This window comes from Megalopta genalis, chromosome 7, assembly GCF_051020955.1.
Source record: "Megalopta genalis isolate 19385.01 chromosome 7, iyMegGena1_principal, whole genome shotgun sequence".
Taxonomy (NCBI): Eukaryota; Metazoa; Arthropoda; class Insecta; order Hymenoptera; family Halictidae; genus Megalopta; species Megalopta genalis.
The window spans coordinates 21,606,110-21,628,837 of NC_135019.1; the positions used below are offsets into that span (position 1 = coordinate 21,606,110).

Sequence of the window (22,728 nt, forward strand, 5' to 3'; positions counted from 1 at the left end):
GTACATTTAATATACATATATTCATGTAAAGTAATAAAAAAAAATTCATGTAAATCTAATGACAAAAATCATTTTGCTCAGCTGGAATCACGGTTAGACCTCTGTATCGCGTTTACAGTCCAACGTCGTGCCGGTAGCATTCGAAGGTATTATGTGCTATCACAGGTAGGCACGTGAGACCGTAATGTAAGATGTCTTATGTTAGTAGGTATCATCGTGTTCTTACACATTATGATCGTGCGTACGTAGTACAATAAAACCTTGTTTATTAAAACCGATTACATGGTCAGTGTCGGTGATACGAACTTAAAAACATAATCGGAATTGTTTGCTTACTCGAACTTCAATTTTGTGTACGTTTATTCCAGTCTGAACAAGTTACGTATTATACAGATGGAAAACAAACGTTTCATGTTGCATACATACATGTGTATGTATAATATTATAAGGATTTTACTGGCCGATAGGGGAAGTAACATTGGTAACGGTACGGCATGGACCTGAAGGACAAAGCATAAACTGAACTTTTAGACGCGGGCTGTGAAGTGAACGCCAAGGCAGGGGTCAATACTTTCGGCCATATTGATAAAAGTAACCAGTGCTGTCATCTGTCGTCATATTGTGATTGTAATTTCGTTGCAACCAGGGCTCGCGGGTCGTAAGAACTTTCTCCCACTTTTCTAACCACAAAAGTGGGAGGAAAGGAATAGGAGCCACTGAGAGCAATGACGACGCGACACTCCCCACTTCTAGTCCGCTTTTCCTTCCTTTGCATTGAGCAGTGGTTAGACAAGAGGGAACAGGTTCTGAAAGTTCTTACGGTCCGTGAGTTCCGGTTACAACTAATGCTACCGCCATCATTTCTTCACATTTGATGCCAGGACGCTTAGGGATGCTATTACGTTTGTAGTGTATTCGCTTCATTTTTGTAGTTTTACCATTCTTACAACATACATTCATCCCAAATTTTATTACGTAAGTAAAATTACACACACATAATTCGCATATAATAAAGTGAATCATTAAATATTACGTCGACACAAGATTTGCGTATATTTGTAAAAAGCAATCGGATCATTTAAGTAAATGTCATATGTACAATAAATTTATATTATTCTTTGAGCAGTAAATATATTGTAATTTTTTTCAATTCTTTTACATATTCATATTTAAATTTGTTAATGATTATAATTTGTATATCTATTATTTATAATCCAGCAATAACAAATTTAAAAAATATTATATTAGATGTGTGTAGAAACAAACTTAAACTGTTACACTAAATTAAAATGTGTATGTATTTATGTTGACGTTAAAATTCGAATGTATAGTTTTACAGTTTTACAACAGATGACAGCACTAGTTGTTACTAACGGTATGGCCGAAATTTTGCCCCCTGCCCTCACACTCGCTTCAACCCCCTCACCCAAATGCACAGTCCTTCAGGTCCATGCGATACGGGCAAAGGTGGCGTTACGACATCGGCAAAAGAGGACGCGCAGGTGGCATACTGACTGATGAGTGGGAAAGAAACGGTGGAGGGAGCAGCGGAGGAGAAGGAGGAAGAGAAGTGAAGCCACGACGCGTCGCCTCCACTCCTCGTCACTCCTTTCCACTCATCTCCTCTCCGCTCCGCGACGACACCGCCCTGACGAAATCATGAATGAAAACGGGCGAGCGGCCAGCATCACGACTTACTGCGGCCGCGTATGGATTTTCTCTTTCATCATCTTTTCGAATGCATACGAGATTCTACTCCAGCTCTGCGTGCTCTTTTGTGTGATCTGTGTTAGTGGCTTTTGTGTGGCACACCGAGAGAAGACAAGCCACTCCCCCAACACCTCTTTCTACACGCGTAAGGAGACACAGCTTGCATGTATTTATGTATATACAGTAAGAAGCAAAAGTGTCCACACACCTTTTAAAACGGTACAACTTTTTTAAAACTGGTCTAAGTGATTTGAACTTTTTTTTTTAATGTTAGTGGGACTACTTTATTGTACAGTGACTAAAATACTTTTTTTAACTTTCGTACTTCTCGGTTATTTATACAATATGCTGAAAATTTCATTGAAATCGGTTGAAGTTGTTACGAGCAGTTTAAATTTAAGGTTTGTGAAAATAGCCGCTTTTCACGAATTTTAACTAAAATCAAGTAATTTTTACATGTTTTCAGTGTCTCTAGCTTGACCATGCGCCAACCGATTTCAATGGAATTTTTAGCATATATGGAAATTACCGAGATCTACAAAATGCATTCTTTAAATTTTCATTATAGTCTCAGATAAAAAAGTAAAAAAACGAGAACTTCTTTACATTTTTTCATTCCAAGTAATAGCAAAATTTAAAAAGAGAAGTATTTTAGTCATTGTACAGTGAACTACTCCATCTAACATTTATAACAAAATTCAAGCCATTTAGATCAGTCTGATAAAAGTTACATATAACGTTTTAATAGGTGTGCGGACACTTTTGCTCCTTACTGTACATACAAATATATTCGCTAATCATGTAAAACCAAGATCACATACAAAAACTACTGTGTAAATCAAGAAATTGCTGCGCATAGAACAACCACATACAAAAGAACCATTTATCCATTACACAGCACACTATTACTAGCGTTCTTTGTAATTACCAGCCTAGAAATTTTTACATAAAAGTGATATTCCTGTATAAATTCTAGAAATCATTTAATTTCATCGTCATATTTTGGACAGGAGTGCATGAAACCTGCAGTCTCGTAATTGTACTCTTCATTATTAGCAATCGTAAATCTATTTAATAGTCTACAAAAGTATGATAACCTACTTTGTAACTGAGATGCAATACAGCGTACATGTTTTCAGAAACCGTATATAAATTATTGCATTGTTCGATGTTAAGAGGTTACTGGAGTTAAAAATTAATACTACTAGATTCGACCTAACTAACTTTAGGAATATACATAAATGAAAATCCGGTATTCTGAGAAAAATTTGATTACCATAGAAGGCAAAATTCTATGTGACGCTTTGTTCGAATCAATTAAAAAAAGATTACTTGCATATTAACTAAGAAGTACAGTAAATTCTCCCACATTGCCCCTATTAGAGATTATTTGCATATTAACTAAGAAGTACGGTAAATTCTCCCACATTGCCCCTATTAGAGATATTCTGACATTATCTCTGACTATAAAATTCCAGGAATGACAACTCATAATACAATAACATAACTTTTTTAATTTTAACATTTAAATTACATTGAGACCAATCATGATGCAGTTTGGACAGATATTTCTAATTACATAAAATAATATCAATCACGATGTAATTGAATAAATATGGTTTAAAGCATGTCCCGTGTTTGGTCACATTTTAATTGAAAGAATCTTATCAATATGTTAAAGAAAATTTCATACATAAACAAAGTAGAAATAAAAAAGTTAAGGCATGGTTTTTATTCTAGAATTATTGTGTATTTGTATTAATGTATTACACCGATATGCTGGTCGTTGGCTTTAAGTTTGTCGACTGCCCCGATTTTCGTTTTTTCTTTCTCGGGTTTGGTCTCCCCAAGTTGTCCATTTTCGATTCCAAGCTGAGGGACTATTTGAGAGAATTTATTGTATACGAATTACAACATTAATAAATTAACGGTTTAAACGAGCAGGTTTCCGTCCACCAAATAAAGCTAAGGAAGCAATCAAATTTATAGAAAACGGGATGAATTTATTTATTAAAACCCGAATCAAAGTAAAGATTCATTGCTCTCTTTTTTAGAAGAAAAATTAAGTGAAGAAAGTAAAGAAAGATCTACTAACGTAGATTTAATAATAACAAAACGACAGTATCTCGGAAGAATAAATTCACTGCAGGATATAAATCCATTATTATTTTGGAAGATGATTGGTAACGACCTCAACCCATTGTCCTATGCGTTTCTATACGTTCCTGGATCATCGGTAGAATCCGAAAGGACATTTAGTACGGCAAGCAAAATGACGGAAAAAGGAGCAAGCTTAAAGGGAAAAAATATAAATATTCTTGTATTTTTAAATAAAAATAAATGGATGTTTGAAAATTAATTATATTTGAAATTATTCTATTATTACGTACATATGTAATAATGATGCAGTAGTGCATCTGATTACCGCGCCGAAGATCCAAGTTCTGATAACTATTTATAATTACTCTTATAATTATTTAATAAAGCATTTTTAAGTCTATGTTTATTTCTTATTTTTCGCTCGCAGAATGTATTGATACCGTTTGACCGAGAAAACTTGGGATACAATATACATACCCTACATACATAAAATAAAACGCGACTTGAAAAAAAAATCAGAAATTTTAAGCTTCGAGATCCTTAATAAATTTGTTATTATAGTCAAAAAAATTCTGTAAGAGTCCTATTAGATAGGATATTCCTCAATTTTTTGTTAATTTACTGTTAAGCAGAACAGAAGAAGCAAAGATTGAACTGTTAATCCTGATTTGATTATCGCCTTGAAAGTAGCTTAAGGTTTTCTTTCCGATTTAACGAATTGTATGAACAAAAATCAATTTGATTTCGAGACACATTTGACAATTTGATTCGTCCGTATGTTTTAATTCAGGTTTCTTGCAATAACTACAGAAAATGTTAATTTTTCACAAATATTCACAGTTTAGTTGTTAGGTTATTAATCTTTAATCATGTTTAAATATAATTATCGTAGAAAATGTAATATGTAATACACGTAATAGACAAAATGGAAAATGCTTTCAGATTTATTGGTTGCGTTTACGAATTTCGTTCAATGCAGTTTGCTTGCGATACGGTCTGTCAGTTGTAGTACCCGTGCATGTGGATTGCTCTTGTACACTACATACAATACACGAATGTATGCAGATACTAAATACTTGTGTCGCGATGCGCTGGACCGAGTCGTATCACAACACGTTAATTACCAACTCGACACTATGCTAATCAGGAAACCATTCTTTACGATACAATCTCTCTTGCAGTCGATATTGCAAAAATACCGCAGCCTACATATTTATCAGAGTTTTAAATTGATAACATAGACATGAAAACTGCAAATGCAATCAATAGACTGTGAGTTTTGGAAAAAAAAACATTTCTATTTGATTTCCATTTCTTGCAGTTGACTCAGAAAATTATTATTTTCCAAAATGATCCGCGGTTTAGTGATCAATGTTTGGAGAATGTAAGATAATTTCAATATTTTCTTATATGCATATCCTTACAGAGACACACCGACTACAATAATTTCTCTCACATTGCCCCTCAGCTTAGGAACGAAAATAAACAATTTGTAAAAAGGAGATACGATTATTCGCGCTTCGTTTTCAGTTTAGTTGTTGACAATCGGCAACTATAAAAATGAGCCAAACGTCTCTAATAATAGTATCCCCTCTTCCTAAGTTGTCCATTTTTGTTTCTAAGCTGAAAGACAATTGGGGAGAATTTACTGTATATCAATTGCACTGTTCGACACGATTTTTTGTTTTGTAATATCGTAATATTATTTTGTAATCGAAAACGAATTTATTATTATTATTATTTATTTATTATTATTTATTATTAAATTATTTTTAACTAAAATAAGACATCACGTGATCAAAAACATGCTACATATAAACAGCAATCAACATGCAAACTTTTCTAAATTTGTTTGCACGATGTTACAGGTTATTTTTTATTTTCTACGTATTTCATGTTTGCTGTCACAATTAAAGGTAATTGATATGATTCTTAATAATTTTATGATTACTATGCAGGACTGGTGGTGTCTATTACGCGTAGCTACGGTACTGGTTTGTAAGTCAAGATAGGAGAGCGGTGGCTGTTTTTGATAGCAAAGCGTCGTGCACCCGTTGTCGACGGATATTTTCTCAACTTGTACAAATGTGAAACCACTTAGACACTTTTCCTCGATAATTTCTTCTTCAGAAATGTCTACAGAATCAGGCGCCGTGGTCAAGTCACGTGTCAGGTCAAAAAGTTTTCGTAAATATCCAAATATATTTCGTAGAAAATACGTTCTTCAGCATTTTTCAAAAGTATGGCGGGTGTGTAACAATCTTTAAAAGTATAAAATATTATAAATGTCTATATTGGCATATACAGAAATCTCTTCTCTATTTTTCCAGATTAATTAGACCTTCCTAACGTTTTTAGCTTTCATATAACATCTTATTTTTGTTAAAACTGTGGGTGATACAGCAATTTCGTTTAAAGATTCGTGTTTAGGAAGTTTCGCTCTATAAAGATCACCTATTGGATATTAGAAAATTTAAAAAATGGTAAAATTTGTTGAACAGTGTTATAGCCATGGAGAAATGAGAAATGTTCACAGATTCCGTAATTTATTGTTCTTATTAATTTTTATTAATACGACTAAATGTTGAATTAATCTGCGTAACCATAGTTTGAAGAATCCAATGATTTCGCTCATCGACAGTAGAAACTCAGATTGGTACGGTCAGAACCACCACATACACAAATCAATACGAAAATTTGATAATCGCGATTTAACGTCACGTACACAGTCAATCACGACAGAATTGAGTCGGCAAGACACGACATGAACAGAACATTTCAAGATCATGCTGTCAATTGAAGACTGTCAAAACAAGGACAGTTCGAGAACACGCATAGAACAAGACTAATTCTACAAAAATATGATATATACAATAACAACACGATATTACACACAAGTCCCACTTATTTTTTTTAACATTTTGTAAATTTTCAAGCGCACAATCGATGTAAAAAATATTATATATATATATTTTTAGGGGGAATGTTGGAGGGATTAGTTTACTGCGCAATGGCTAAAAAATTTTTTTTAGATATTGCAATTGGTTGACACGATAAAAAAATAAAAAGTTATGCTTTTTTAACTTTTTTATCTGGGACTATACTGCAAATTTAAAAAATGCATTTTTTAGACCTCGGTAACTTGTGTACGTTCTGGAAATTTCATCGAAATCCACCACCCTTGAATATACAGAAGAATTAATTAATTAAGAAGAAGAAGAATTAATTAGTAGAATAATTAATTAAATGCCCACATAATCGATATTCTCGAATATCTTCCAAATTGTTGAATATATCGACAAATATTTTAGAAAAAACTTACAGACTTGGACAGGCAGCGTCTGTTATGTCAAGGTTAAATTACATACACGGGGCAATTTTCTAAAAAAAATAAAATGAAAGACAAAAGAAAACTAAATACTATGTTTCTTAATTTTGAAAATTAATGCGCGTTTTGATTATTTGTGATTAATAACGACTAAGACGCAGCCTGTACAAACCTACACGTTTTGTCTAACAAATTTTCCGATATAATAATTTAGAAGATATTCGAGAAAGTCGATTTTATGAACATTTAATCGATTATTTTAATGTGTAAGGCTTTTAAATTTTTTTGCATAGATTATTTTTTTATTAATTGGATCCATTTTGAAGGGTGTCGCAAACGAATTGTTTTTAGTAAAAAGAGCCATCTTAGTGCACATAAATGAAACACCAACGTTCTTTTTTTGTTAACTGTTATTAGATATTGACTTGACTTGCTAAATAGTTCACAGATTCCTGCGTATTTGAGATCGAAACATGTATTTGATCATTTTTATTATGTTTAGTCAAAAAAAGAGTACAAGATACGGACCACATCTTCTGATAGATAACGTATATCTATGAAATTAAAGTTTTCAAATAATTGAAATTGGGAACAACCAGATAAATTATTACAAAACATGGAGTTACATTGACTGCCAATTTAATGTTAAAATTCTATTTAGATGTGTTGTTGTGAAAAAAATAAGAGTAACACTGAGAGTGTGCGTGCAGCAGTATGAATAAATTGACTGTTGGAATGCGAGGGAATTACTAGTTGCCCCACTGCCACAGGTATCGGCCGCTATTGGCCGAAACAAGTCGCCGTCGATCTTCGTCACCGATTTCGGCCAATAGCGTGCGATACCTGCGGTAGTGGGGCAGTTAGTAAGAGGAGAAATGTAAACACAATAGTGCCCTTTTGTCGCGTGAAGACTATACATATGTATAGAGTGTTCAATAAATCATTAAATATGTTACACCCGCATTATACATGATCAGGAGATTAATTATATGGACATCGAAATTACCCGCATCGTAGCAACGAATTCGAGGTACTGAATTTTTCAACTATATTTTCTATTAATTAAAATGCACCATATCCGAGGAAGTAATAACACTGAATGTAGTTTATAAATTTTACATTAATTGTTGCGGTATGCTCAACAATGAGATCATTTAGTGTAGAATTACTATTTAACCGTAACGTAGATTCGGGTAAGTCTGCATGAGCTGTTTAACTCCATGCATTAAATGCTTTAAGGTTTGATTTTATAAGCTAATCGAACAATTCTATGAAAATCGGGTAGGATTTTACTGTATTCGCAATACTTTCGTGTTCTTACCATACCGTATGAATATTCGATACGGCAACAGTTTTAAGAATTTTCAAACAAGAGTGTTTTAAAATTACTTTTTAAATCACTTGATGGGTAAATCACTTATTGAAATAACATAAATAACCAATGAAACGCTTTACAAAAAAGTTTGATTTATTTGAAAATGCAAAGTAATTTATTCTGTTCATTTTCTTTCAGTAGTTTTTCATCAGCAAATTCGCAATTTGATCATTTTCCTAATTATCGATCATAACGTACGAAAAAATAAAATCGTACACATCGTAAATTAATTCGTATCGTACTGCAACAAGCCCATTAAAGTGTAACTGTTTCCTTTGTTCCCACCTTAACAATTAAAAGTGGGGCACAACTTTTACAACTACGACGACGTCGAGGAAATGACCTGAACCGAAAAAAAGCATTGGAAAATGTTTCTATGCTGTCTCAATAGAGAAAAATTTTGTTCGATGATTGCGAAGCTTCTGAAACGGTAAGAATATTTAGAAAGTGTTAGTGGTGCATCGTGAAACCGCTGACTCACTTATGCTGCAAGCGGTTAAATAAAATAGTAATTTCTGACAATTCTATAATGTATCTGTTCATGCAAACGAATATTTCAAGTTATATTTTTATATTATTTCACTCTCGATACACCCACAAAATGAATTTGATTTGTGGAAGGATGTATTTGATTTGAAAAAAGGTAAGGATGGCTTGCGAAAGGATGATATCGGAGTGTAAAACTTGTATCACTTGAAATAATATGACGTATCTTTGTGCAAAATAAAATTTGTTTGCAATAATTGCAAAAAATATTGGTTGAGTAAAAATGTATTTATTCTTGATATCGTGATCTACCAAACGCATTATTTAAATTTTCGTTTTAGACTCGAACAAAAAATTGGTAAACTAGTCAGTCTGGTGGTTAAAAAGTATTCAAGTCATTTGGCCCAATTTAAAAAAAAGTTATTTCATTTAAAAGGTGTCTCAATATTATTGTGACTTACTTTCCGTAGTGTTCGTAGTTATGGGTAAAAAAGTATAAGATGCCATTTGTAGCGGTAATGCCGCTGTACCATCTAGCGGTTCACAAAAGAGAAATGGACATCAACAGCAACACCCTTGCCCGTTACGAGAGAGAGAGAGAGAGAGAGAGAGAGAGAGAGAGAGAGAGAGAGAGAGAGAGAGAGAGAGAAATGAGCGTGCGTGTAAACAGTGACGATATAACGACCACGTGCAATTGTACAGAAAGTGAATAATAAATATTCGTTATATCGACAACATATTAACGAGACAATATATTAATCATACATTTTAAAAAACATTATTTACGTTTTAAAATCTCTTTCGCTACTTTGCTCGCACAAGAATCATTTATAGAAACGTTTATGACTCTTGAGATATTCCAAGTTTAGTAATATCCTTTGTTAATTACGTGAGGATTTTATTTCGAAGCCACATCAGAAAGTGAAACTTTAGCATAGTCTCTATTTAACAACGTGAACGCGTGTTACTATCTCCTGACTCCCTAAACTACACTCACTGACACCCGATACCTTTGCATTGTTCTCTAGGTCACTGACCGTAGTGTCAAATTGCGACACTTTCGAACGAGTCGAACGAAGTTTGTCCACCAATGTTTGGTGCACATACGTAAATACATATACAATGTGTATGATATTAAATTACAAGGAATGACGGGCCTCATATCGTGAGAAATCTTTGTTGAGAGGTATTCTAGTGTGAATCTTCGAAAAAAATCGACTTTTTTTTAATTTTCATCAGGAATATATGATCAAAAATACGTCTACAAAACGTTATGTTTGAATTCTTAAAATTAAGGAAGTTACAGTTGATTGAAGGACGCGATAATAAATTCATTAATAATTAATTACTTATTAACCATAAGTATGATATTCATGATATGAATGATCATTCGTACATAAAACTTGAAATGTGTTTTTCTCCGAAGCATGTTTTTCAAAACGGTGCCCATAATATGTCAAAATCTACTTAAGTAATTGCTTCTAAAAATTAGGAACATCTTTAGTATACTTATTCCTGTAGTTCGTATTAGAAACAATCCACAGATTTTATTTTCTACATTCTTTTCGGCTGCCAATATTGGAAAATCGATAGGAAAAGTTGCGAAGTGACGCACTCGTATTAATAAGAATCTCATATGCTTCTTCACAATTGTTTAAAAAATTAACTGTGTTTGATGACAAAAGGTGTTATAGTTTCTTCGCGAAAATACCCCCTTAACCATTGTATTATACATGAATCGAGCTTGTTGACCCAAAATATAGCTAAGAATTGTTATTCTTTCGTTATTTAAACTATTACTTGAATTGAAATTTGTTCGTAAAGTAATTTATCATCTACTCTATATAATAGAAATAATTGTCATTTTTCTGCACATATATAAAACTTGTGGGTCACATCTTTCCCACGACAGCTGTGCCAGTAGTATTATGTTTCGGTGTCGATATACTACGTGTATTTATACAACGGCGTTCGTTTGCCATTCTTAAGATATTTAGATGAAATAGAAGGGAAAATAAAGCTGAAAATCAGCTTCATTTAGGTTCATTTTCTTTCAAAATTTTAAATCAATTATTAAAGGTTACGAAAAAATAATTTATTTTTCAAAGGTAGTCTTCGTAAACAATCTTTTGATTGGCCATTATTTAAAAAATCAAGGATAATGTTCTGTATTAAAAATTTATGGTTTCCATTATTTTTGGCTGTAAATGAACGACTTTCTCCTTTGCATATTAGCACAGTCCATTACTGAGTGAGTCAAAGTTATATTTTCATATTATTTCACTTACCCACAAAATTAATATGATTTGTAGAAGGATGTATTTAATTCGAGAATAAAAATTGTCTGCATTAACTGCAAAATATGAGTTGAACAAAAATGCAATTCTTTTTGAAATTGTTTTAATTAGGACTAGTGATTTTATTAATGCGTTTTTTGTCAGTGGAATCCCCTGTAGGTCCATCCCACTGTGTTGCGCGATAATTTCGGATTGACGATAAATTTGAAAAATAAATTTTAAAAACCGTTTTTGATTGTAATTGTCAAAATTTTATTGGGGTTTGGAAAAACAAGATTTTTGCGCACGTTTAGACGTGCTTGGTATAGCATTAACGATATCTCATGGGTGGAAATCTGTTGATACGAGAGTCGCCCTGATGCACTGCGAACAGTTACTACGGCACACCTGAGGTGCTCCGAGCATTTAGAAGCAACACGGGGAGCGAGATGCTGCGGTGGTAGTCAGGAGGCGGAGCCCAATGTTGCGTTCTGAAGCATTCCGAGCACTGATTTAGGCGACCACGGGGAGCGAGACGCCTACGGGACGATTCACATCTACGTGCCAGGCTCGGGCAGTGCTCCAAGGCCGACCAAGGCCGAATCATTCTTACATTTGATTTACATTGGAGTGTTCACACTACGCGTGCCGTGCTCGCAACGTGCCAGACCTCCCAGCACCGTCCAAACGTGTTCACACTTGCAGGCAGGCCTGGACCAGGCTTGCTTCGCCCGGAATCGCAAAACAAAGCGAGACGGAACTACGGAATTGGTACGATGTGGGCGGAGTGGGAAATCTTTCGTTCTAGCGTTGCAGGCAATAAACCCTGAAAAGCATTTCAACTTGACAAAGTATGCAAAAAAAAAGGAATGTATGAAGGCTAGATGGTGGCTCAACTTCTGGTAACCATCTGTGAGTCATAATTCAATAAAATGTTAAGGTTATTTTATTACAAATTCGTAAATCAGACAATCATTTATTTCAATACGAAGGATGTATAAACTACAAAAATAAAACTTTCGTCTAGGATGACGTTTCACTGGTTTCCTAAAATATTTAAGTTAATATTAATATGAAAAATATATTTATATTTTAAATTATTAAAAAATAGTAAAAAATAAAGAAGTTATACATTGCGTTATTATCTGTCCTTCATTTGCTGTCCTTTTCTATGTTTGGAAAAAATAAAGTCGAACGCTGAAATCTCGGTCTAAGGCACTTCAGTCCCGAGGTTATCGGTCCTGCCTGGCACCATGCTCGTAGGTTTAATGTGAACATTCTCAATCGAACACGCTGTTAGCACGACCGAGCCTGGCACGTAGATGTGAATCGGCCCTACATGTGCTCCGCCGAGCGGCCAGTCGCTTTTCCCACTCTTTCTGCTGCAACTGCAACGGGTACTCGCACAGAACCGATTTTCTACGTAACGTGATGCCCTTATAAAGTCGTGTCGTGTGATAGAAAAGAACTGCGACAACCAGGTAACCCGGCAGGTAAATTGTGGGAATTGTGGTTCGTACGCTGGTCAAGAGGCGTAGCTCTCGCGATCTGAATGTTGCGTGCTGATTAATTCCGAGCCCTGGTCTAAAATATCTAGTGTTTCCCTAACGTCAGATGAATGGTCATCTTGTTGTTGTTTCATAATAAAACATTAGGCATTAAAGACTTTTACACTTTCCACACATTATATGCAAGCATGAGACGTAGCAGGAAATTTGAAAATTTTTTTAGACGGAATATATAAATGGTATGTTAATAAAAAATTGTTTTCATTAGTTCATGATAATGCAGTTAACATAATTGCCGCAGCAAATTTATTACATAATTTAAAATATAGTGTTTTCTGTGCAGCATATACGACACAATTATGCATAAAGAAGATATCTTTCACGAAATAACAACATTCTTAAATGCCGTGAAAAAAGAGTACAATATTACAATATTTTCACCATTCTAATATAGCAATGAAAAGCGCAAGCAATTAGATTTATCGGTACAAAAATTAATTCAATCTTGTTTAAGCCGATGGAACTTGACGTTTCATATGTGCGATCGCCTTATAATTAATCGTAACGCAATCTTTTCGGTTTTGAATGATGTTACGATAAAACTAGAAATGATAGGATGCGAACTGCTCGCAATTACTAATACTATTACGATTTTAAAACCTTTTGACTTAGTAACGACTGAACTGAGTTCTTCAATAAATGTAACTGTATATTTGGCCCTTTCTATAATCCATAATTTAAGTCTGATGGACTCGTGGAAGAGTAACTTTAATAAATGTAAAAAATTATCAAATTTATTTTTAGTATTCCAGCTACATCTGTTAGTTGATTCATGAATTTCATCATATATTTGTAGAAATATATTTCTAAAGAAATATATTGACAATGAACTTGGCCTTCCAGTTTCTTTATTTGCTGCAGAATCTATCAAAGCATGTTATCGACTGTGATATAATGATCAATAATCGCAGATTCTCGAATTTGCATTTTTTTTTACTTTTTGCCAGGTTTTTGGGGTTTTTGCTTCACTACGCAACGGTACAGTGGCGCGGGGAAGGTAGCCCTACGCAAAATGGGGATGTTCCCACTTTTCTACAGCCTACGGTTATCCTCCTCTACTGTTACATCCTATTATTATTATTCTTATTGTTATCATTACTGTCATTACAGTGTTACATCACTTAATATTGTTAATGTTATGTTCTATATTACAGTATATATTTCATTATCTTCTCACCGAAGATCCCAACATTTTCTGCGACCCATGATTTCACCCTTGACGCATCCTTAAACTATGTCTCATCCTCGACCTCTGTGCTTTGCCGCATCATATCTGAACCTTTGCCTCGCCACGTCATCTTCAAAACTTTGACCTCACCACACTAATTCCTACAATTCCCCACCACTTAAGTTAGAATCTATACGTATAGATCATTATCCCTCAAATCCTCAGATTCCGTCCAAACGCGCGCCTAACGAGATTTCTACCCAACCACAAATCTGTTCGCATCATTCACCCTGACAAAAATTCATTTACAAAAATAAAAGAAATTTAAAACAGAACAAGTCTTGTTAAAAACTCCGATCGCGACAAAAATCTTTACATTTTTGAGAAACTCGTCCGTTGTGTCGTGACAACATAATATCTAAATATGCTCAACTCTCGCACGAAGTTCACGTTCGTATCCTGATCGCGCTCCTTATTTCGGCTACGCTTATCCTCAGCATCAACCAGCTAAGGGGTTGTTACAAGCCGATGGCTATGGCAGTTGTACATGACCGATGTTTGTGTATTATGGGATTTTCGGTTGTCACGCACTTGTCGTCAACATCTCATTCATTACCGACTAGGTCGCTACCAGTGTAGTCAAGAAAAGTAACTACATAGGTAACGCATGCACAGGGAGTCCTGCGCAGCGGCGTGAGACGTCTACCGGACGAACATCAGTACGGAGCAAATACCGATCGACGGGTTCGAGGCCTCACTCCCAAGGGCAACGGTAACCCTTCCTTATCTCCTCGTGGGACTCCCCACCAGTAACGATACGTTATTGGCTGAAGATGGTAACAGAGATCGACTGTAGGTTACGTCGAGATTGAGTGAAATAGAATGAGCATCAGAGCATCGTCATAGGTCCTACCGACGTAGGCACGAACCACATGGTTCCACTCCGCCGAGACGTAGCTATGCCCCATATCTTTGCCCTTACTCGCCGCGAGGCTTGTTGAACAGTTCTGGTCTAAATGTTATTCCTGTGCTCGGGAAAGAAATGTACATATCTAATCCCTTATCAAGAGCAGCCCTAAAGGTACACTGTGTTCCCAATTACGAAACCGACTAGCCACTCCACGTTCGTTCGCTATATTCTAGTCCAGCCATAAGTCGCGAGCAGAAAAATAGAATCCACAAGGCCACTATACGGGATAAAGACTTAGAGACATTGAAAAATGATTGCCTAGACAGATGGCCTGGCAGCGAAAACAAAGTTATTCAACCTTTAAAGATGTACTGCAATATTCCAGGCGATGTGCATGCCACCAATGATATAGTCTTTAAAAGTGATAAATTGATCATGTCCAAAGCAATGCAAAAAGAAATGTTAACAAGGATTCGCCAGAGGCATCAAGGCATTAACAAATGTCTCTGAATGACAGGAGACATTCTATACTGCCTGAACATGAATAGCGATACTAAAAATATAGCGGAACAATGTAGCATATGTGATAAATTCAGACCGGATAACCCTGGAGAACTATTGCAGAGTTAGATATCCAAATACCCATGGCAGAAAGTAGGAGTTGACCTCATGTATTTCAATAACAAACAGTATTTGGTAGTTATCGACTGCTACTCAAAATATATAGAATTGGCGATGCTAAACAGTTTTCCATTTTTGCTCGTCATGGTGTTCCCATGGCGTTGATATCGGATGGTGATCCGCCATTCAATTCCATAACATTCAAATCATTTCTGTACGACTAGGACATTGAGCATGATACTACCAGTCCGTACCATTCAAGATCCAATGGTCAGGCGGAATATTCCGTCAAAATAGCAAAAAAATATACGAAAAATGAGTCTTGAATTTAACACAGATTCATATTTAAACATCACCCGCTCAATTACTAATATTAAGGAACTTAAGGATGAATCTATCTGTCGTCGACAAAAAATTAAAGAGAAAATACACGGAAAATCGCAAGTGCAGCGAATATTAACAATATTAATCAACAAAAATAAAGCATTGCTATCAATTTTGCAGCTCACATTTAAAAAAAAAACGTCAACGTCTGACTGGGTTGCGACAATTTGTTAAACAGAGACTAAAATGTCAGAGATCTTATGTAATTGAAGATCTTAAGGGAAAAAGATATAGGAGAAATAGAATACATGTAAGATTTTAGTATAACGACAGCTGCCATAACTATGATCTTCAGGATACAAAATCTGAGAACAGTCAGAAAGATACAAATAGCAATGCCAGTGACACACCGAATGACAGATGGACGGATGACAGTAGGAAAGTATTAAAAACAGCTTATAGAACGAAGTTTGAAAAAATAATAAAGACACACCAGAAACTAGTTTATAAGTAAACAGCGTATGTATTTTAAAAAAAACATGGCGAATTGGAATAATCGAGTTTACGCGTGACATAACCAAAGGACATGGATACTATATATTATCCTTGTTAAATCTTATACACGGAGTGTCCCAAAAGTTACTTAAAATCGGGAAATGAGGGGTCCCTGAGGTCATTTGAAGTAACTTTTTCCTTTGCGCAAATGCAATCCGCGGTTTGGTTTACGAGTTATTAACGAAAAACACTGACCAATGAGAGGCGAGATCAGCTGGCACGAGGCGGCCGAACTAATGAATGGAACTGGGCTTCGTCCGTTTCGCGCCAGCCGAACTCACCTGTCATTGGTTAGCGCTTTTTCGTTAATAACTCGTAAACAAAGCCGTGGATTGCATTTGCGCTAAGGAAAAAGTTACTTCAAATGACCTCAGGAACCCCTCATTTCCCACTTGTACAATAATTTTGGGACACCCTGTATATACGTTGCATATATCATGTTATTTAAGATAAATGCTTAACGTTTCTGTTGTGTTATGTACCACTCGAAACAACTTGCAGTATTTTGTTGACGCATATAATTTAAAATAAATACAAAAAAAATCTAACGTATATAAAACTTCCAATAGGGTGTCATACATATTTGTACACGGATCTAGGCACGTATATGTATGTTTTCAAACCACGATGTACACAACAATTGAATTGAATGGAATATAACGTACATATTCCTAAAAAACATACAAGTCGAGAAACTCTTTATAATTTTGCAGCAATTAATGATTTCGCTTTTGATATTCAATCTAAAAAGACGTGGTTAAAATGACTTGTATTATGAAATAGGAACTCTGAACGAAATATCTGTTTATCTCGTGATACATACGTGGAAATTCTGTATAAAACAAAAATTTATTCAAGAAATTTGATGGAGACTAATCAGAGGCTATAAGTACAGTTTCTCTTGAACGGAGCTCCGAGTTTCTATTCCGTTGGGGAGAAACTTGTAGGAAACAATACTACATATTCTATAAAAATTAATTCCATTTCGTAGCTGCACAGTTTGCAATTTTCATCATCGAAACAAATCATCGTAACCATAATTATATCAATTTCTTTTGAAAACACTTCAAATCAATACTATTGTATTTCGGATTTGATAATTTGATGTAGTTAATTCTTCTCGTTTACAAATTGAAATTATAGAGACTATAAATGAACTGTAATTAAAGTATTACGATACAATATTTCTTTTTATATTTAAATACTTCGAAACAACACCTTATGAATAATAAAATAAAGCGATACAAATACATATCTGTTCTAGAAGATATCGTATGAGTACCCAAAATGAATACATACATTCCATTGAAAAAAAGACAATTTTGTTCGACATGCATAATGCAGAAACTTCTTTACAAAATCTTCTAAATCGCACGATGTTTCGAATAGAGTTTGTTGGCGCAAAACAGTCGAGCCAATGAGTGGAACGAGGCTTCGACTGCTTGTTAGCTCGGCCACTGCGGGCCAACCGAACTCGTTTCTCATTGGTCAGTGTTTTTCATTAATAACTTATAAACAAAGCCGCGGATTGCATTTGCGCTAAGGAAAAAGTTACTTCAAATGACCTCAGGTATCCCTCATTTCCGGAAAGTAACATTTGGTACACCCTGTATTATAATTTTTTCATAACATTACGTATCAATCAAAAATGTTCGATTTCACAGAAGTTCCTTTACTGCTGGAAATAATGTCATGAAGAAGAAGTACACGTGTAATATATGTAGAAATACGCGGGTACTGGTTGAAATTCGAAACTGTTAATTACTCGTGTACACGTTTATTTAAACATGCGTGAAATAGGGACCCCTAGTTTCCAAGTTTCTAAATATTCTTTGTTCATTCTTTTATTACAGTTTTCAATGAAATTAGGGATAAAACAAAAACTTGCTCATGATAGTATATTTGATTGTATAGTTATCTACTAATCTGCTAAAGGTAATCTTGTCTTGCCCATTAACGTAAAACTGCGCAAAAAGTGAAAAATATTTGAATTTCTGAATTTTTTGTAGTACTGAAATAATAATAGTTTATTATATATGCATTACATCATCTCGAAAGCGAAAGTACCAGCGATGGTTCGAGTGGGTGTCTAAGTACATACCATGCGTGAAATATTGCTATTTCTAAGCAGTTGGAAAGCGAGATTTGTTCAGTTTCCTTCGTCTATTTATACGCGCAATATCTCGAAAACTATTCGGAACCAAATATATTTTATAAGTGGTTGGGGTGTTAATCTTCTAATTTATTATCAGATGATATTAAATGAATTTATAGATGCATTTAATAGATCCATTTGTTACTCCCCAGTAATATAAAAACATCGTTTCCGCTGAAAAGTTCGTCGAAAGTTTGGAATATCCTTCAGTTCCTATTTGAAATCGTGGACATTTTCTTTACATTTTTTTTACATCAAATCCGCTACATAATATTTTCACTGAAATCGACACTCGATTGCAGGGTATAATATGCACATATCGTGATAGTCATTTCTACAAATCGTCAAAACAGGTCTGTATTTTTGTGAATCTAGAGTTCCGCAAAATAACAAAAATATCCTTTCATTAGGGAAGAGAACAGAATGTTGCGTATTTCAGACCTTAAAAAGAACAAAAAGCTCGCAATGGTACAATAAAAATAAAGAGAATTCGAATGACAACAAATATTTAAAAAGAACTATAGTTCTCACGTGTCAAGAAGGCGCCTTGTCAGACCATTGCCACAGTTATCGGCCGCTATTGGCCAAAAACGGTAACGAAGATCGACGGCGATCGCGAACGATCGATAGCTGCGGCAGTGGGCCAGTTAGTAAGAGTGGGAACGTGAACGCAAAGATGCCTTCTTAACGCGTGAGGACTATAAGTATAGGGGACTTCATAAACGGAGATCAATCTATATATTAATAATAATAAATATTCTTTTATTTCATGTATATGAATTGATCTCTTCTGTTCCTTTAGGCTGGCTCCAGACGAGCGGTTTGCGACGATTTGACGTCGAATGTGAATACAAATGCTCCTTTCAGAAATCTTGCAGCGGTAAAAGGATGAACCCTATAGGGGGGATGAACAGTATGTTCTATTTAAAGTTTTATCGTATACTATTGTTGTATTTATCGTATAAATATCTTTTTCTTTTTTTCTGTCGATTTCTTCTCGCATCTATAACTAAAATTGAAATGAATTGCGTATTACATAAAACGGTTGCAAAACATTTACAAACGCGAAAAAGCGACGGCAAAACTGCCGCAAACCGCTCGTCTGAGGCCAGCCTTATTGTCTCTTTTCGGCCTTTGGAAATACGGCCGACAGTGTCATCCAATTAGGTATCATTTGTTTTAGAATTTAATTGAATTAGAAAGAGAATATATCAAACTATGCCTTAAATAATTTTGTAGTTCAGAAAAGATACATCGTCCAAATATTATCCATGCAAACAAATGAGAAAGTAACTCGCCACAGAAAATCACACTTGAACCTCCTATTGGTCGAAAATCTTATTAATTAACTTATTTCAGTGACCACTCATGCATATACTGCTTGACGATCAACTCCGTCAAGGTCAAATTCAGGTCCACATACTTAAGCTCCATACTGGAACTATGCGCTGAACAGTGTTGCCAGGAAATTGATTGCGCGAAGGGAATCCCTTTGCTCCCCTACCCTTGCCCTGCAAACACCAATAAACTAAAGTTGGAGTAATGGAGGGAATACGTGGCATCAACGTAGCTGTGATATCTGTACCAGCAAAGTACTAGAAATATTATGGAAAGATGGAGGCTCGATCTGGCCTGCCTGAATGCGATGCGCGGCGCCCCCTCCACCGTCTGTTATACAGTGCCGTGCGCCGCAATTCAGCGCGTTTTTCTGACCTTTTATTAGCAAATTTTAACATTAAGTATCTCGAAAATTATAAGCTATCTGTCCCTAAAATCGGGTATCATTGGATTCAACTTTACGAGCTCTATCACTGTACCAAATCTCATCAAAAAGTGAGCGTCATCCCTGGGACTCTCCTTATTAGGCAACCACGAACGATGACCGATCGACCCCCCCCCCCCATCCCTCGATTGTCACAACCCCTTTCTTTCACTATTCTGCGCTATAGTGCAGGAAATATTCATTTTGCCAACGCAAGGCAGTTTTGCTTTGTCTACCGGGTGAACATTATACTTCTGAACTACGATGGCGATGCGCAGCGACGCAGAGCTGCAGATACAATGCAATAAAATAGGTGCCACCCTCTAAACGCATAGGCCGCTGTGCAGAACTCCCGCGCATGCGTCGCCTGCCCCACTCCTTACGTAGCGACTTTGTTAATACTAAGCATGAAATTTTTCGCATATATATAAGTTACCGAGATCTAGAAAATTTATCTACAAAATTTTTTAAATTTTCGTTCCAGGTTCAGACAAAAAAATGAAAAAACGTCATTTTTCATTTCTTTTTGTCGTACCAATCAATTGTAATTTTTATAAAAAATGTTTCATTCATTGTCCAGTAATCTAATCGACCCAACGTCTAAAATAAAATTCAAGTCATTCATTCGGTCCAATTTGGAAAAAGTTGTTGCGTGTCCAAATATTAACGTTTCTCGCAGTATGTAACAATAGTACGTGATTACAGTAAGACTAACTCGGCGAACGATGCCTTTTGTAGATAAAAACAGCCGAAATTACTTTTCGCAATCGGAAAGTTCCTGACGGTCGTAGGTGAACCCGCAGACCGACAATTCTGTTGTTTGTCCTTCAACCCGCATCGTGTATCGCTTGTCAGTCTGGAGTGTTCGAATCAAGAGCCTAAATTATACAAGCTGTTTAAAATCTATGGATCAGAGCAAAGCATGCATATTACTGACGTACATAACGTGGTGCGAATAATTATAGATTCAGAGTAACTTTTACTTTATTAATGATATTTAAACAAAAACTTAACAAAACACCTTATTCGTATATTTCTATATTAAGAATAATAGAAAATGGAATTATACAAATATAGCTGCTTTTGTTTTTTTGTTTAAATATCAGTAAAAATGTAGAAGTTACTTTGAGTTTATAATTAATCACAGCACTGTGGTTGATCTCTTTTAGCTAAGATATCCTGTACATTTAAAAAAAAAACTGCACAAAATATCGTATTCGTATATTTGTATATTAGAAACAATAAAAAATAAAAACATACAAATTCGAAGTTTTGTTAAGTTTTTATTTAGATTCAGTAATAATGTAAAAGTTACTCTCAGTCTATAATTATGTACATCACTGTACAAATCGAAAAGTTTCTTACCGATTTCCAAATTTGGAATTCGTTCTTGAAATATGAGCAATTGAAAATAGTCGATTTGACTTCGAGTACACGCTGACTAACAGTGACACTCTAAAATATTCGGGCACCATTCGAAACGAAGTATGTAACTTTCTCAAAACTAAACTGAATGACTAGAATTCTTTTGAGATATTACAGGAAAGCAGAATGAGAAAATAATTTTTTTTTATTTTTTTATCTGAATCAGCAACAAAAATTTAAACAATGCACTCTGTAGACCTCAATTACGTATGTATAGGGTGTATAAAAATTATATGTCACGACCACCTCGAGATCGGTAGAAATTTGCTAAAAAAAATGGACAATAAGAATGTCCTTGATCTTGAAAACCAAGGTCGAAGAGTTACATTTTTTTATTGCAACATATAGTATTCATCGAGAGGAACAAGTATCTGCAAGGAACCATGGGCCTTAAGTCAACCCTTTACATAAAAAACGACGTTAAAAACGTCATATAAAAATTATATGTCATGACCACCATACTCAAAAATCGTGGAATACACGACGGAAACAAAGCCGCGGATCGCATTTTCGCTAAGGAAAAAGTTGCTTAAAATCAGGGATCCCCTATTTTCGGATTGCAAGACATTTTTGGGACACCCTATAACAACGTCAACCGGTTTCAATGAAATTTTGTTTATACATGCAAATCACCGAGAAAGAACGCATTGTCTAAATTTGCATTCTGGGTCCGTATAAAAGATTTAAAAACGGTTGAAAAAATAATTTTCAAGGTCATTTTTCGTTATCACTTCATCTTATAGTACTCGTGAAGCGGGACAATGGTTAAAACTCAACAGTTTTCATAAAAAATAATATATATATAGCAAGGTCACGTTAATTACTATCACTGCTTAAGTGTTGAGTTTCGAGAATCGATATCGATTAAAGGAAAGACGCACAGTAAGCTGGAAATCAATTTTTCGTGGCTAGAATTGAATTTCTGATGTTTCACAATTTTGAAAAAAATTCAGAATTCTGAACGT

The 22,728-nt window shown here is 35.0% G+C and overlaps 1 protein-coding gene and 1 long non-coding RNA gene across 9 annotated transcripts in view; one reads left to right on the forward strand and one right to left on the reverse strand.

Annotated features, from left to right (window-relative positions):
- Galphaq (G protein alpha q subunit) overlaps positions 1-22,728 on the reverse strand; it is a 146,870-nt gene that overhangs the window by 48,916 nt on the left and 75,226 nt on the right. The window lies entirely within an intron of this gene.
- LOC143259853 (uncharacterized) lies at positions 782-4,210 on the forward strand. Its single transcript, XR_013033858.1, has 2 exons — positions 782-975; positions 1,332-4,210. It is a non-coding gene; the product is annotated as an uncharacterized LOC143259853 (long non-coding RNA).